Below are 18,992 nucleotides of genomic sequence, written 5' to 3'. Positions count from 1 at the left end.
AGTCATAGGCAGTGTGATGGATGTCACAGAGAAGCCTCTTTGTATCTGCCAGTCAAATGGAGTAATCGTGAATGTATTTAATAATATAGGAGAATCCTCATTTCTCACCTTCTACTTCCCTGAATTTTCCTGGACATTGTTAATATTCTGCAGTGCCAAGATGATATAGCCAGAAAAGGGGAGTTAGGGACACAGAAGGAGAAAGGAAAGACCCCTATGTTTGGATTTTCCAGAGACCATTTTCTCTTCCTTTTTCATTTCACAAAATAAAATACCTACATGTATATGATTAGATAACATACATGGTGGAAAAAAATAAGGATTTGGATTCAGAAGACATGAATTTGGGGCCCCATTCTACCACTCACCTGATGTGAGACCTTTGGCAAGTTTTCTACATATTCCAAGTTTCATCATTCTCATCAATTAAAATAGGAATAATAAAGCCTGCTTCATAGGATTTCATTGGGATTATTGTATATGCACGTACCTGGCACATAGAAGGAAAGGCTTTATAAAGATTTAAGAGGGAAAAAAAAACAACATAAAAATGTATATTTGTATATGTATACATTTACATAGAAAGAAGGACAGGGGATTCTTATATATCACTTTTTCTAATATAAGTCAAGCCAAAAGCAGGCTATTTTCAGTAGTGTTTTTATTAGTAAAATTAAAACAGTCAACAATAACTACACACACACACATACAGACACACACACACACACACCATACATATATGTATATTTTTGGTAGTGTATCTTCACTGCTATACAAATGCTGCATTAACTAGTACTCTAGCAGAAAGAGTGTCAAAACTAATAGTCTTTGTTTTATTTAAGAAAACATGCTGCTAAAAAAAAAAGAGAGAACATGCTGCTGCTATACTATCTAGACTTTGCCATCCTTTTGGAGTAATTAGTTGACTTTTAAAATAGTATAATATAATAATGACATTTATAAATCATAATTCTTTCAACAAATAATCTTTAGTTCCATTAGTGACTAAAAATATTACTTGATATATCTGGCAAGATGACTAGTTTCTTCTTTGATAATTTAATGGATGTTTGAGAATAATTTTATTTCTAAGATTCTAATTTGCTTCTAAATTTTTAAATACTTTTCTGTAAGACCCCCCAGATGAAGAGGATGATTCCTTTAATAAAGATGCTGGCCTATGTAAGATTCATTCAATTCAGGAGTATTGGGTTTCTTATCTCATCCCTAGGAAGTGGTGTGTTACTAGATGTCAGGAAGCGTAGTCTTTGTGAGTGTGGAAAATGAATCCATTAACCCTGGAATTAGCTGACTACAGTGCTCAGCAGGTCATGGGTAAAAGAGAAAGGGACAAGGAGAATGAAAATATAGGAAATAACAAGAGTGTGTATGCACCCATACAGCCACACACAAACTGTGAAAGACAAAGATGAACACAAAGATGCAAATAGTGGGTAGTAAGAACAAGCATTGATGTTTGAAATATACTGTTAGAATATTAAGCTACTCTTCTCATAATCTTTTTTTCTTTTGAGAAAAACATTGTATTTAAAGGAAAATTAAAGTGGAGATCTTCAAACGCAATAACTCATCAGATCCCACTTCTCAGATGGGACTTGGGGAAGTTGATTGGATGTGTAATGATGTATCACTTCCTTTCAGGCTGCAGTGCAGGGAATCATGGTAGTGATGTGGAGGGAGTCTCTCCTAAAGAAGGAACTGAGACCATCCAAAGTCTCCATCAGACATTTCTTGTGATGTGGTCATGCAGATGAGATGATTCCAGATGTGAAGGCACTGGGTAGAAAGGGGAGACACCTTCAGAAAGTAGAAATGCAAAGCAAAGTATGGAGTGTAGAGCCTGAAGGAATGCCTTATACATAAGGAATGTAGTGTAAGTGGCTGTTCTGGTTGGAACAGTGGCCATAAGGTGCCACAAATGTGCCTGTATAAACTTGACAGTTGTCCTGTCTTTCTTTCTGTTCCTGTGGTGTCCCATGCTTCCTGGGAACAAAACAGGGAGAAACTGGCTTTTCTTTTCAGGCTTACTGTGCAGGATTGGTGATTTCATTTCTCTTTCACCATGGTTTGTAGGCTGCACCTATGCTGAGGGAGTTTTATCCTGGGACACATCTATGACCTAGAGCTGGATGAATGACAAAGATCGGTGTTGTTTGACTGCATTCATGGATAAGAGAATTCCTTTCATTGCAAACAATCATCTTTTATCACTCAAACTCCCATTTGTTGATTAATTCTTGAAGTCAATTATCTTAAATAGCTTTGTGCATCTTAGGGCTTAGTGTGAGACTACAATATGTTTTCTAAGAATTTTATCTTTCTTTTTTTCATACACATGTTAGATTTCTGTTTTTTTTCTGGCAAAACTAGCTTGAATATTTTGTGAGATGTGGAGTAAAGAAAGCTTACATCTGAAATCAGTGGTTTGAGGAGTCAGCTCTTGCCTCAATTTCACGTAAAATTTCTAAGAGACAGTGTTAGGGCATCACCCAACCTGCTGCCTTCAGTGGCACATTTGCCGTTTATTGCCTTCCTAGATTAGTTTAAACATATGAAAACCTAGAACTAAAATGTTTGGCAAAATATTTTTATTATAAAGGTTAGGTTAAATTCCTTCAAACCATATATATTTACATAGGAAAAAATCTTTGATAAACTACTCAAGCCTATAATTCTTTCCTTCTATAATTCCATTCCCACTCAAAAAGCAATTAGAAACCTCTTTGAATGTATTATGGTATATGATTACATATGTGCATATAAAATATGTATGTATTTCATATATACATACATGTATGTGTGTATAAAGTTATCTTTTATTGAATATGTGTGTTTGTGTAGAAGATATTAAAACAGGGCTTTTCTTCTTTAAAAAAAATTTTTTTAATGTTTATTTTTTGAGAGAGAGAGAGAGAGAGAGTGTGTGTGAGCGGGGGAGGGGCAGAGAGAGAGAGGGAGACACAGAATCTGAAGCAGGCTCCAGGCTCCGAGCTGTCAGCACAGAGCCTGATGTGGGGCTTGAAATCACAAGCTGCGAGATCAGGATGTGAGCCGAAGTCAAACGCTTAACCAGCTGAGCCACCCAGGCGCCCCAGGGCTTTTCTTTTCCTGTGAGCTGAAGCCCCAATGCAAAATGCTGAAATCCAACCACAAACTTTGTATTGACAACTGTTGGTTGCCACAGCAGATTTGCACTGGCGGAAAGACAAACATACCAGTTGGGTGAATCAAATTAGATTTCCTTTTCCCAATAATACAGAGGGAAGCTGGTGAAGTCAGCAAGAGTCCTCAGAACATTTATGGAGGTGTTAGCTTCCATAAATAGCAGGGTAGACATTTGTGGATGTCAATGTCTGAGTCAGCAGGAACCCGTTGGAACCTCAGGAAGCACAACTGCGGAACCCACTCCCCAAGTTAGCATTATACATATACATATGAAGCAGGGGCATGTCTGTAGACTATGCCTAATGTAGTCTGGCTGTGTGTTGAGAGGACCACCTCATCTGAGCTAAGTATTTTTATCTCACAGACCTCAGGATCATACAAGGTGACTGCTGAGTAAAACAGAAAGCAGAACACTCACGCATGAACACATCTCTCATTTATCACCCTTGTCCTCCCCAAGCTGAGTAATCCTGGTCCAGGTAAGCTCCTAAACCTAAAAGTGGCAGAATAGGACCAGGCTGGTTATCCAGAGCTCTCTGGAAGTTAGATCAGTCACAGAGCTTATGCTTCAGCCACTAATGAGGCTATATTTATTTCTTCTACTCCTTCTCTAGCTTGATGGCTTAATCTTAGAGTTCACTAGTTATTTTCTTCAGGTGTATAAACATTTTTTTTGTGTGTGGGAACGATTCAGAGCCTATGCCATAGTAGGACTAAACGATATCTAACATGTTCCTATTATTTCTCTAGCCCTTCACTATCCAAGGGGATTTATCCAGCTGAGACAGGCCAGTGTGGGCTGGTACAGTGAGAGGGCTGGGACGGTCCCATCAGTCCCGATAGTTAAACTGAAATGAAGGAGCAAATATTGGGGAATTAAAAGTACTTTTGGATAAATTTGAGACCTAAACTTTTAACAAAAATCTCTAATGGTATAGAATCAAAACTATGAAAGTGGTCTTATTGATACAATCTAGACATTTTTACAATTTTAGCTCTAAGTATTGGTCTGTGTTTTTCAGCACAGCATCTCAGTGGGATAATAATAGCACTTATTTCCAGGGCAGTTTTCAGGCATGGATGTTGGCTTGTATTTTCAACATTACTCCCATCTCTATGCATTCTCACAGTTTGCTGATGTAGTCCTTGGACTCATCTCCCTTCCAAAGTAATTTTCTCCCAATTTCAACCTCTGAATATCTCACATGGGTTGCTTATTCATTATCCATACCAAACATGTTGGTGAAATATTTGTACTCTTCCAATGAAGTGACTCAAGCTACAAGGCCTGCGGAGAAAGGGAAGGGAAAAAAATGAGACAAGGTGGCATGCACAGCTCTTCCTTTGTATGAATTTCATTTTAGACACTCAACATAAACACTGAATGGGTCAAAGGCTGTTAATATTTGAAAATATTTTCAGCTCTTTCAATATCTTCTGATTTTTTTTATATTAAAAAAGAAACATAAAGGCAGTTATTCACATGATATTTTCTCTTCTGTTTAGCAATGACAATTTTGCAGAACTGGCCCAAGCCAAATTGGAAAAAGGGAGGAAACTTTCTTTACTAGGCTTCTGGGTTTTGCCAATGCATACTGTGTGACTTTGATCAGTTGTATAAATTCCCAGAGCCTCAGGTTTTCTCATCGATAAAATGAATGTGATATTGGCTGTCCCTCGGGATTACGAATTCACTGGATAATTTATGTCCTTCTACTCTGTGCTGTATTCTGGGGAGAGGAATGAATAAGAGATAAGGGTCTTGGCCTCCTCATGCTTATATTCCAATGAGAAGAGATAGGATATAAATAAATAAAATGTATTGTTTATCAGATGATGATAAGCCCTTTGAGAGAAAAATTAATTGGGAAGGGGGGAATGAGGTGTGACACCATTGTGCAATGTCAAATACCCATATCAGAGATGCCTTCTGTGATGATGTGATCAAGAGATATTTGAGCAGATACTGAGGAAGTAAGGAATCAAACCATGGATGAAGTCCTTAAACTATCTACTTGGTTTAGCATGAAATCATTTTGAATTCTTTCCCTGTCAGTTATGTTATTAGAATGTAAGCTCCCTAAAATCATTTATTTTTGTTTGTTTTGTTTATTGTTGTATTTTCAGCATCTAGAATGGTGTCTGGTATTCAGGGAAGGTACACAGATATTTGTTGAATAATGAATAAATGGACAAGCCAGTAAACTAGGAATAAGTAACAAGGGATTAAATAATCAGGAAGTAACTGGGAATAAGTAACTAGTAGGAAAAGAGAGCCATTTGTCCTAGAAGCAAATTAAAGAGAGTATTTGAAGGGATAGTGATAAACTGTGTGAAATAATGCTCATAGGTTAGATAAGACAAGTTCTGAAAACAGTACTGCTGTAAAAGAATTCTTGAGTTTGTTTGCCTTCTCTCAGTCATGCAACGCACCAGACTGAATGCTAACAGCCTTCTTTTGGCTTTCCCAAGCGTGGTATCAAAGCTCAAGTGTGTACTCTCCCTAGCCTACAGATTTAGGCCAGCTTTTTTTCTTGTGCACTAGCCAATGCTCACGCTTGTCACATTGGGAGCATGCACAGGGAGCCAGCCACAGGGTGGAAGGGTGTGTTGGTGAGGCATGTAGAATGCTGGGAGTGCCCATTGGCCAGTTGGGATCTGTGGGTAAGGCATCCCCAGTGACTTGTGGGCAAGCTTCTTAATGGAGTCCATGGATATAGTTGGTAGGATCTGGTTCCCTTTAATGCCCTCTGAGAGTCTTATCTGTCACTCTCCCAGCCTCTACCTGCCCCTTAATTGTCCAGCTCACGACTTAGTACTCTGGATCCAGTGAGAGAAAATGGGCCTCCTTGGCAGCATCCTTCACAGCTCAGGAAGCCAGATACTCATTTGCATATTTTCACTTTACCCTGCAGGTGAAATCAGAAACCAAGAAGGTCTCTCTTGGCACTGAGCTCTTCTGCCTTGGGGGAGGGGTGATGTCGGTAAAACCAAACTGTTCCTCTTATCCTCTCCAATGTATCACCAAACTCATATATATATGAGCGCAAACACACACACACACACACACACACACACACACACACACACACACACACATAATGTGTGCTGGAACTTCTTCCCTGGTTCTTGAATTTTCACAAAGACTCTCTCATTGATGGGTGTTTGTCTAAGACAGTGTTCTCCAGGGGCTCTCAGATCATGGCTGGTAGGGGACAGAGCTTGTTTACTGGTTTCTGCAGGGTCCACAGCCTGGAATGAGATCTGTTTGCTTATTACCCAATTTCTGGGTTTGTTAGACTCTTCCTGAGTCCCTTGGTATATGGTGCTGGATCCCACAGCTCCCACAAAGACACTTTTGTCCATGGATGGATGCCAAATTGTTGTTATAATTGAGTGGCATATAAGTTTGGGATGCCTGTTTGGGCATGTTTTTGATGTCTCTCCTTTGCACCCTATTTTCTAAAATTTAGTCATTTTTTACTGTCATCATGGAGACTGAGAAATCCCACAATCTTGTGTCTATAAGCTAGAGAACCAGGAAAGCCAGTGGTATAATTCAGTTCAAGTCTGAAGTTCTGAGAACCAGGGGAGCCAATGCTATATATCTCAGCCTAAGGGCAAGAGAAGTTGAGATGAGTTGTCTCTACTCAACAAGTAAAACAGGAAAAAAGGGATTATCCATTTTAGTATCAGACAAGGAAGAGTATTAATATGGATATAAGTGTGGATAAGTAATTGGATTCGGTGATGGAGATGTGAAGTAATAGTTTTTTCGTTTTATTTTTAAATTCACATACACTAAAGTTCATTCCTCTGATACACAGTTCTAAGTCTTTAACAAATGAATAGGTTTTACATCTGTCATGACCATCCTGATGCACTCAAAAATTCTGTTGTACCACTCCTTTCTAGTTACCTCTTCAGCCCCCCTATGATCCCTGGTTGCCACTGATCTGTTCTCCATTCCTATAGTATTGTCTTTTCCAAGATGTCATAAAAATGGAATCCTGGTTTGTAGTTTTTTTGGTCCAACTCTTTACACTTAGAAAAATGCATGGGAGATTCATCCATGCTGTACCATGTTATCAATATATTGTTGCTTTTCATTGCTGACTAGTGTTTCATTATGCCAATGTACTACTGTTTGTTTATTCTTTCACTGGCTGAAGTATATCTAGATTGTTGTAAACAAAGTTGCTATAAACAGCTATATGCAGATTTTTGTGTGTTCACAAGTTTTCATTTCTTTTGGATAAATATCTAGGCATGGGATTACTGAGCCTTCTGCTAGGTGTATATTTAATTTATTAAGAAACTGCCAGGTTCACCTGGGTATCTGAGTTGCTCAGTTGGTTATGTCTGACTTTTGATTTCAGCCCAGGTCGTGATTTCAGGGTCATGGGATTGAGCCCCAAATCAGGCTCTGTGTTAAGCATGGAGCCTGCTTAAGGTTCTTTTCCCCCTCTTCCTCTACCCCTTCCCCATATGCACATGCTTGCTCTCTCTCTCTTTCACTCTTTCTCTCAAAAAAAAAAAAAAAAAAAAAAGGAAAATTCCATACCTCCCCATACTCCTTCACTCTGCCCAGTGAGTATGGCCCCTCATCACCACCTCATGGCAGATAGTCTCTCCTTTGCTGTCCTACCCACCTTTCCCTTGCAGTGTATTCAATAAATTTCTATCTCTTAAAAAAGAAAGGAAGGAAGGAAGGAAGGAAGGAAGGAAGGAAGGAAGGAAGAAAGAAACTGCCAAATTGTTTTCCAAGGTAAAATCAAAATGTAAGAGCAATTCAGCTACTCCATATCCTCACAGCACTCAATATTGTCCAAAATTTAGTCATTCTAAAAGGTATGCAGGGACTTCTCATTGTGTTTTAATTTGTATTTTGATAATATTTGATGATGATAAACATATTTAAAATGTTTAGTTGCCATCTGTATGTCTTCTCTGGTGAAGCGTCTGTTTAACTTTTTTTGCTCATTTAAAAAATGTCTTCTTATTGTTGAGTTTTAAACATTTCTTTATATATTTTAGATTCAAATCAAAATCAAATGTTTCATGATTTGAAAATATTTCCTCTAGTCTGTGGCTTGTCTTTTCCTTCTTCTAACAGAATTTTCACAAAGCAAAGGTTTTAAATTTTGATAAAGTCCAATTTATTCATTCATTTTTCTTCATGGATTTTTTTTGGTGCTATACCTAAGAAATCTTTGCCTAGTCCAATATCAAAATACTTTTCTCCTATATTTTCTTCTGTAAGTGTTTTGTCTCATGTTTTCATTAGATATATGATTTATTTTGTGTTAATTTCTTTAGGTGTGAGGTATAAGTAGAATTTCTTTTTTCCCCTCTTTCTTTCTTTCTTTCTTTCTTTCTTTCTTTCTTTCTTTCTTTCTTTCTCCTTCTCCCCCTTTTCTTTCCATATACATGTTCAATTTTTCCAGCACCATGTATTTAAGAGATTCCTTTCCCTATTACATTGTCCTTGCAATTTTGTAAAAAAATGACTTGTAAAAATTAATATAATTATATTGGTGTTGGTCTTCTTTTCTGAGTGCTTTGATTTTCTTGGTAAAATAAGCAAAATCACAACCTGAAAATTAGGAAGGTAGAATAACTGTTGGAATTTAAGTATAAAGAAGAGAGATATAAAATTAATTTATTAATTCAACAACTTATAAGTATGCCTATTGTGTACCAGGCACTATTTTAATTTCTGTGCATACATTGGTAAGAAAAATAGACAAATCTTCTGTCCTGAGAGGATTCTCATTTTAGTGTGTTGAAATATACCTGTAGGAAAATGAGTGATTAAAGTAAAATGTAAGTAGAATTCCAACCAACCTTAAAGGCCCACTTGAGGATAGTGGGCATACATTTAATTGAGAACAGTCAGCAAAGCGTCTATTCTCCAGATTTATTTATTTATTTATTTATTCATTCATTCATTCATTCATTCATTCTCCAGCTGCTCATATGCCAGACTGTAGACTGGTCAGAGATTGACTTAACTGGGTTAGGAATTTCACCAAGAGGAATGGTAGAGAGAGAATATGGCAAGGGTATTGAGAGTGTATGTGATTATGATCAATGATCTTGAAACCTCAGGAGAAATAGAAAACATGAGACAAGCAAGAGAAGTGAAAAAATGATAAAGTAAATTAATTGAAAGTTATGGCGATCAAAGGATTGTTGAGGAGGGTGCAAGGAATGAGATGGAAAGACAGAAGGTAGTGGTTGGTCAATAAAGTCCTAGATATTGAGATTAGATGGTGAGAGGTCCTGTTCCTGGTAATGACAGGGAATGATGAGTTATTTGCTAAAATAGTTTAGGGGGTAAGATATTAGTGTAAGGGGTAAGCAGGTACTGTAATCTTCGAGGAATGAGGTGAGATTGAATGGCCTAGACATCTGTAGATATCTGCATCTAAATGGGGTATATTAGTTTCATAATCCTTCTGTAAAGAATTAGCACAAAATTGCAGTTCTGGAAGTCAGAATTCTAAAATCACTTACACTGGGCTAATGTCAAGGTGTCAACAAGGCTGGTTCCTTTTGGAGGCTTTGAACAAAAAGATCTATTTCCTAGTCTTTTAGGCTTTCTGTGGCTTCCTTCATTCCTTGGCTTGTTTTCTTTTCCATCTTTAAAGCACATCACTCAACTCTCTGCTTCTATGGTCCTACCAACCCTCTCCTCTTCTTTTGTCAAATCTCTCTCTGCCTTCCTCTTATAAGGCCATTTATTATATTTAGGATGTACTTGACCTGGATAATCCAGGATACTCTCCCCATATCAAGACCCTTAACTTAATCAAATCTTTGCCATATAAGATAACATTCACAGGTTCTAGGAATTAAGACCTGGATATTTTGGGGGACCAGTATTTAGCCCACTATATGATGGTATAGACTGATGGAATGAGCTTCAAAGGAGCCTGGAGGTTTAGCAGGAAAGAAATTTAATGGTCTGGAAGTATCAATGAGGCAAAGGAGGACACCCATTTCTATATCATAAAGGACAAGGAGAGAAAATAGGCTCCCCTTAAGAGGGACTAAAGAAAAACAGTAGTATCAGAGACTAGTCAGATTTCCACTGGAGCATAAAGGTAGAGGGAACTTTCAGAAAGTTAATGATAGTGAAGATTTTGCTGATCACCTATCTTGAACTCTGGGCATAAGGGAAGTATTTGAGGAGAGGGAAAGTGTGAGATTGAGTACAATTTGTAGATATGCTCTATTTTCTGAGGTTATACAATGTTGTTGAAAAATATGGGACCAATCTAACATATTTTCCCCTTATTGGTCACTTAATGTTTCTGTGTGAATGTTTTACTCCATATCTTTAAAGTACAAAGTAACTTTACTAGGTATGATTGTTGACTACTCTTGGGTTTACTTTCCAAGTACTCAGTGTGCCCAATTCAATATGTAGAAACAATGTTGTTGTTGTTGTTTTTCAGAAGAAAAAATGCTTTGTATTGCGCTTTAAATTTTTATTTTTTTCAATTGTTATGTTTTCCTTCTTTAGGTATTTCAACTACACCTAAGTTTTCTTTGAATGTCTTTTATATCTTTCACTTGAAAATCCTTTGTATCTTTATTTCTGTTTCATTATAGTCCCCTTTTCCCTCTTCTTTCCTCTATTTTTCCTACTTTGCTTTGAATTTATATATTCTTGTATTTCTTCACATTTTGTCTTTAATTTTTTTCACTTTCTTTTTATTTATCCATGACTTCTGTTAACCTTTTAAAAAATATATATGTTTGTCTAGTCATTTAATCTGAGATGTTCTAATTTTGACTTACACTCTTCTTTCAGAGCTTTGATAATCTTATTTGATTATAATCTTGTTTCATATGTTTGAATGCAATAGCATTTCCTGGATTATTAGTAGGACGTTTCTATATGGGAGTATGGCTGGGCTATGGTAGCTCTTGCCCCAAAGCTCAAGAGCTTTGCTATCTATCTAATCTCTATATCTATCATCTATCTATCTATCTATCTATCTATCTATCATCTATCTATCTATCTATTTTCTATCTATCTATCTATCTATCTATCTATCTATCTATCTATCATCTGTCTGCCTATCATCTGTCTACATGTTTTAGCCACTTACACATCTTTCAGGGCTGGCCCAATATGATTCAGGTAGGTTTTCTGCCTCTACTTCTGTACTGTATAGAGCTCTACTAGCCTTGCTTTTTGTGGTGATCTCATCGTTAACATTCTTCTTTGCTATTACAGTACTCTATGCACTACTGATTTCTTCTGCCACAGAGTATCTGAGCTTTATCTCTCCCTGGGATCCCCAGTGTTCTCCCCCTTCCCAATGTGATTTCTGTTTCTGTAGTTTTACTTCAGAGTGGACCTTTCCTTCTACAAGGGAAGGTTTATTAGACATTTTTGTATTCCACTAGTGATTTGGTCTCTTCTACATTATTTGAATTTCTTGTTTCTCCATTAGTTGGTGTCCTGGAGTCTTTGTGCACTAACCTCTTATTTGAAGCCTAGAGGGACTTCTTTAAAATTTATTAGTTGTCCTCAAATTTACTCACATAGGGTTACATTCAGTCTGTGGTCCTCTCCTTTTGGGGTTAAGTATTTATTGGTGACTACTTACACATCCTTCCACTTATTTTCTTTTTACCACTAACACTGTATAGCTAGCTGTTGGAGTTGGAAGACCTACGTTATTACTGGTATTTTGGCTTCACCTGAATACTCAGGAGTGTTCCTTATTACCTAGTTTTATTGAAGATATCATTGGCCATTTTAATTTTCTTCAAGTGCCTTAATTGTACTTTTAGCATTTTCTGTGTGAGAGGATTTGAGGAGATTATAAAAAATTTACTAAGTCTCTTTTCACTGCCTTCATATTGCCTCTAGAAGCCTGTCCTTGCTCTTTTTTAATTTTTTTAATCTTGAAGGATGTCTTTGTTTCCAGCATTATTAAATTTCATGATGGCATGCCTTTGAGTCTATTTTTATACTTTCACCGGGTACTTTCTTGACTCTCTCAAAGTGGGCACTCAGGTCTTTAAGTACTTTGAAAATCTCTTAAATAATTTATTTGATTTTTTTTCACTCTATTTTTTTCTTTTATTTCTTTCTGGAACGTCTTTAATTGGATATTGAGTATAATGAAGGCCTTCTACTATATTTTTTACTTTACTCTCCTATTTTTCATTTTCTTGTCTTTTTGGCATACTGTGTACGAAATTTTTTCAATTCCTTCTTCCAAACTGCCCACTGAGTTTTTCATGTCTACTCTTCTTTTTGAAAACCTGAGAGCTTTTACTTTTTGTCTTCTGGGTGTTTTTTTCTTTATTTTTTATATCATCCTATGATGGCTCTTGGATGCAGTAACTTATTTCTCTCAGGACATTAATGATAGTTAAGGTTTATTATTTTTTTAAGTTTTTTTCTCCTTATGTAGTTATTTTTTCTTTTAATCCAAATTGCTACTTTTCTATTGGGTTGGTTTTTCTTTGATTTTATTAGCCTTCTTAAAATGGTAATCTTTGGTTGAAAGCTCATATATAAAATTAGAGCAAGTTATGGAGTGTGTGATAAAATTCTAATTAATCTTAATTAATTTAAAATTTAATTTTATTAATAATTTCTTAGAGCTGGAAAGAAGGGGACTGGAGGGTGATAGCTAATGGGTATGGAGTTTCTTTTTGGGGTAATTAAAAGTCAATTGTGATGACAATTGCACAGCTCTATGAATATATTACAAATCATTGAATTACATTTTATGATATGTGAATTATATCTCGATAAAGCTGTCAAAAATATATTTGTAATTCTCTGCTAATGTAAGAGAGAAACAGAAACCTACAGACTTTGGAACAAAGAGGGAGATCTAAGTCTTAATGTATGAGTAAATTTTCAACAAATTCTCATGCTTTTAGCGCTCATTGAATCCATTTCCAAAAATATTATTCTGCCAATTCTTCAGGTATTTAGGTATTTATTTTAAATCAAGAGTTCAAGAGATTGCATTTTCAACTGTTCTTTTTAATGTTTATTTATTTTTGAGAGAGATAGAGAGAAAGACAGACCATGAATGGGGGAGGAGTAGAGAGAGACAGAGACACAGAATCTGAAGCAGGTTCCAGGCTCTGAGCTGTCAGCACAGTGCCCGATACATGGCTTGAACTCACAAACTGCAAGATCATGACCTGAACTGAAGTTGGACACTTAACAGTCTGAGCTACCCAGGCTACCTTGAACTTTTTATACTATAGGTTTAAGATTAACCTTTCTCAATGTGCTCTTAGTTACCATTTTTCTGCTTACCTTCCAGCTTTTAAAATAGTTGCTGTTTTCTTCTCTCATTCTGCTTTAATGGGTTTATATCTTAAGAGACTTTCATTACATTTTTTTAACAACTGATAATCAATTTATTAAAAAGGATGTTTTCTGCATCTGCAATGGTGACTTCAACCTCAACTCCTGGCTCAATAGTGATGGAAGTAATCTGTTTAATAATGTCAGAAGGACTGCAAATCAGTGAAAATGATCCCAAGTCTTAGAACCTTCACCACAAGCAGTTTTTCTTGCAGTGATTCTCAGAATCACAGGTCCTTTCACTTTGGGATTCTTTTCCCTTGCATCTCTGATCAAGTCAGCACGTACCTTCTCCAAAAGGTTTACACTGTGGCTAGTTAGAGTAATTCTAATTTGGTGAATCGCCACCACAAGGTTCCGTGGGTGCCTTCCCAGTGTCTTTAAAAGCCATGGCTGCAGCATGGCTTCCTAACCAACTTGCTCCTCAGCAGAAGCAAACAGCAGGGAGTCAGAAATAGGAGCAGGGTGCCCAGAGCTCTGCTGGATCTGCCACCATATTCCTCAAACAGCTTAAGAGACTTTCACTGAAGTTTTAATCAAGTTTTAGGAGGAAATAAAAATAATGCATGTTTTTATTCAGGAACCTTTATCTGGAATTCAATAGGCTACATTTGTTTACTTTTTAGAATTCATATTAGAAGGACGTTTAAATTGTTAAAATCCATCTGCTTTTATAACTGGAAATATTCTGATATATGTTCAATTGTCAGGATTGGCTTTGGTAGTTTACAAGTAACTGGTTAGGCAAGATGGCAATTATACCAGGACTGAGTTACAATTGGATATATTCCAACAAGATGTTGTTTGGGGGTTAACATAAAAATACATAAATTATTAGCTAATTTGCCAAATTGTTTGTCAATTCACTAAAATTATTAGCTAATTTAAGTGAAAACACCTAAAAATGTCTTTTTAATTAACTTGAAAAATCCTAGCAAGCTACATTACTGCACATAAACTTAGATACTGAGGAATTAGCTTTTGATTTTAAGAAGTTCTCTTTTCCTCTGTTTAGCACTTTTAGCTATCTGTATCATAATTTCTATTTTGAAATGCATTATACTGTGTACAATTTCTTCTACTTATATTTTAAAAGATTGTGAATGCAATTTTTAGGACTTCTTTTTATATTCTTAGGTTTGAGAGTTTTCCTGCCCTAAATTTGTGAGACACAATGGAGTGGAGAACTAAGATAAGTATCCAAATTATGTTTCTGTATTCCATGCCTGTATTTTATAGCTATTTGATTTCAAAATATTTTTCCTTGGTTCACTTTTACAGTCTTTGCTATTTCTTTGTATTTATTGACACCTCTGTATTGCTATCTGTGTATTTTCCATCAGTTTATAATTTATATATTTCATTTAAAGAATTACCTCATTTTAGAATCAAAGATGCAAAGGGTCCTTCAGTAATAGCTAAAATTCCAAATTTCCTTTCTCAAAATCTATATGATGAAAAAAATTTAAATAGTTAAACAAAAATTGAATTTGAGACAAACATATCAGGTGGAAACACTCATGCAAGCTTTTATAGTTATTTTTTTAGAAAGGATCACAGATTAGTTCTATTAAGTTTAGAAAAGATTATTATTCACATGTCTAAGATAAATGGTAAAGTTAAGTATAAGTGATTATTTGTAGGTAAGAGACATAGATGACAATAATTCTTTTTTTATTTGCTGTAATACATAATACAAGAACAAAGCTCTCTGTGGAATGGCTTTTATGTACTTAGAAGAAATAATGAAAGTCGATTTGATGTATTACAAAATTCATATTTGGAATTCACTACCATTTGGTTGTTATTGAAACAAATTTTTCCTCTGCATTTTTAAAAAGTTGAATAATGTTTTTTCATTAATCATCTTTTGAAGTTATTTTCAAGTTATGTTTCTATAGGGCCGTATATATACATGATGCCATATCATGGAGAAATTATAATCCTGAACAAATGAAACCCATACCCAGAAGAGCCTAAAGTTTATCTTTATACATATTAGAATAAAAAAAATCAAATTTCATGGTTCAGTATAGAACCTAATCTCTGCATGGTCTAGAAAGAGAACTGCTTTTATAAGAGCAATACTAAGCATTTAGTCAGTGCTATGGGGAGGAAATCTTCCTGAACCATATGGCTTAGGGTGTCACATGGCATTGTTGTCTCACCTCTGTAATGAACTTCTTTTCATAAAGCAGTTTTTTGAGTCCCAAACCTATAAGAAACATTTCTGATGGTTATAGCTGCTATGTGAAAAGATGGATATTAACAACAGCATTTCTAAAATGCCTCTTTATTGAACTCCTTCATTAAAACCAGAAATCTTTTTAAAAAACATTTATATTCTCATTATTGCTATTATTATTATTTATAGCCCACATAATATTATCTTACCTTATTATTATGTACAATTGGCCTAATTAACCACAATAGTGTAATGGATTTGGAATTTTATATGTTTGTATACTTCTCCGATTAATCTCATGAGCAATTTGAATCTATCAATGAATGATGCAGTATTTATTGAGTGTCCCTCTTCTCTGTACAACATTCTACTTGGTTCTGTAGAAATAAAGAAATACCCAACTGAGATATATATAATATAGTTATATGATATATGATCTATATGATTATATATATATAATCAAGAATCAAAACTGGTAAGAAATGTTAAACTATGTGGTTGTGATTCCAGAGGCTAAGAAATTTAGAGAAGAAAGAAATCAGATCACGTGAGTGAAACAGTAGAGAAAGATTCAAGGAAGTGTCAAGAATTTGGATAGTACTGGAATAGGTAGAAGATCAAAAAGGAAGATATTTCAGGTAAAGAGAAGAAATACAGGAAATACAGGAAAGACAGTATGAGAAATTGACCATAATGGTACATCAGGACAAAAAGAATGGGTGAAAATAAAGTTGTTAATCCTATGTTTACCAGGACACCCAGATCATACAGAATAATCATGATATGGATGGACAGACACATTGCTAAATATTCCTGTCACTGACATTGGCTACTTTTTGTCCCTTTATTTTTTATTTTTTTAATGTTTATTTATTTTTGAGAGAGAGAGAGAGAGAGTGAGTGCAGGAGGGACGGAGAGAGGAGGGCAGAGGACCCGAAGCAGGCTCTGTGCTGACAGCAGAGAGCCAGATGTGGGGCTTGAAATCACAAAGCATGAGATCATGACCTGAGCCAAAGTTGGACGTTTAACAGACTGAACCACCCAGGGCCCCCCCCTTTTTGTCCCTTTAGTACCTCACAATGTCCTACTATGCCAACATCATTTGGAAACTGCCTTCCTAGCTGTGCTGTTTTACTGCCATTGACACAGAAGATGTTTCCTGATGATTCCTATGAATACCATGTTGTGCTTGGGGGCATTTAGCCTGTGGCAGGCTGAATAATTGACTCCCCAAAATATCCACATCTTAATCCTCAGAACCTATGAATGGTTACTTTGTATGGCAAGATTGATTTTGTAGATGTGATTATGTTAAGCACTTTGAGAAAGGGAGATTATATTGGATTATCTGGGTGGGCCATTCCTATAATCACAAGTGTCCTTTTTTTAATGTTTATTTATTTTTGAGAGAGAGACAGAGCACAAGTGGGGGAAGTACAGAGAAAGAGAGAGGGAGAAACAGAATCTGAAGTAGGCTCCAGGCTCTGGGCTGTCAGCTCAGAGCCTGATATGGGGCTCAAACTCACGAACTGTGAGATCACAACCTGAGCCAAAGTCAGACACTTAACTGACTGAGCCACCCACAAGTGTCCTTATAAAACACAGGCAAAACTAGTTTTGGTGATAGAAGAAGAGAAGGCAATGTGGTGACAGAAGCAGCAAGTGGTGTTATGTAGCCCTAGCTAAGTGATCTGGAAGGAATCAAGGTATTGATTGATACCTTGGTTTTAGACTCATGAGGCCATTTTAGACTTATGGCCTCCAGAACTGCAAGAGAATAAGTTCCAGTTGTTTAAGCCATTAAGTTTGTGGTCATTTGTCACAGCAGCAACAGAAAACAAATGCACAACTGAAACTTCCCAGCTTGGCCAAAATATATTTAAATATAAGAATAGCAGAAGTAACTGCCAACTTATGTAGGTATCTCTGATATCTAGAAGATATGATGTCTAAGAGAGTGAAAGAGTCTTGGGAATTACTGATACAGCTGTTGAAATCACTGTGTTGATGGCAGAGCATTCTTCAGAGATGCTCATGAGCTGAGAAGGTGCAAATGGGTCTTCAGGACAATACATATATAAAGTGATGACCAGAAATTTAGGAGAATAGCAGACAATAGATTAAATGGTCTATAGTGGTAATATTGGCTTACTGAACGGGGACAATGGAAGAAGTAATCATCTGGGGAGAGGGCTATGGAGCGATCCATCATTAGGTTTTAAGTTCAGTGCACTTAAAGAAATAAAGAGAAGTAAAAACTCTTTAGAAAAAAGAACCATTTACCAAAAGAGATGAAGGGATACTGATTCTCTGAGGATGGAGGCTGTTAGTAAGGGTGAAAGGGGGAAAAATTATGGAGAAAATTAGGTGAGAATGTAATGAGAGAAAATTTGAACTGAGTTACAAGTGACAAGGTATTGATGCTCGTAGGAGAAAAATGAGAGGATAGGAGCGTTACAGTGAGGGAAAGTGATGGTGGGATGATAGGAGATAATTATTTATGGACTAAGAGCAAATGGGCCAATGTCCTTGAGAATATGAAGTCTCTGTATAGATGCATGAATAGTAAGACTCCCAGGGACACATGGCCACACACCTGCAGAGTCAACGACAGGGTCCTGGCCTTAGCGGCTAAGTAGAGGTGTGGGTCTGTGTTCAAAAAGCAGTGGGATTTCATGACATGTGAAGGGTAGGTATGCTATTGAAATGGAAATAGCTTCTAATATACTTCTTTGAGAAAACTTTCTCTTCACTGTGACCAAGTGGGATTTACTCCTGGGCTGCAGAGGTGGTTCAATATCTGCAAATAAATAACATGACATACCATGTTAGTACAAGAAAGGATAAGAACCATATGATCCTCTCAATAAATGCAAAAAAAAAAGCATTTGACAAAATACAGCATTCATTCTTGAATAAAAACCCTCAAAAAAGTAGGGATAGATGGAACATACTTCAACATCATAAAGGTCATATATAAAAGACCCACAGCTAATATTATCCTCAACTGGGAAAAACTGAGAGCTTTTCTCCTAAGGTGGGGAATATGATAGAGATGTCCACTCTTACCATTGTTGTTCAACATAGCACTGGAAGTCCTAGCCTGAGCAATCAGACAACAAAAAGAAATAAAAGGCATCCAACGTGGCAAGGAAGAAGTCAAACTCTTTGCAGACGACATGATACTTTATGTGGGAAACCCAAAAGACTCTACCAAAAAACTGCTAGAGGTGATACATGAATTTAGCAAGGTCGCAGGA

The 18,992-nt window shown here is 36.3% G+C and overlaps 1 pseudogene; it reads right to left on the bottom strand.

Moving 5' to 3' along the window:
• Window positions 1-13,580: 13,580 nt before the first annotated feature.
• LOC132667962 (small ribosomal subunit protein uS10 pseudogene) lies at window positions 13,581-13,937 on the bottom strand (annotated as a pseudogene).
• Window positions 13,938-18,992: the final 5,055 nt, after the last annotated feature.

The sequence above is a fragment of the Panthera onca genome, chromosome B2 (assembly GCF_046562875.1).
Source record: "Panthera onca isolate mPanOnc1 chromosome B2, mPanOnc1 haplotype 2, whole genome shotgun sequence".
In the NCBI taxonomy this organism is placed as follows: domain Eukaryota; kingdom Metazoa; phylum Chordata; class Mammalia; order Carnivora; family Felidae; genus Panthera; species Panthera onca.
This window is presented reverse-complemented; position numbering and strand designations above follow the sequence as displayed.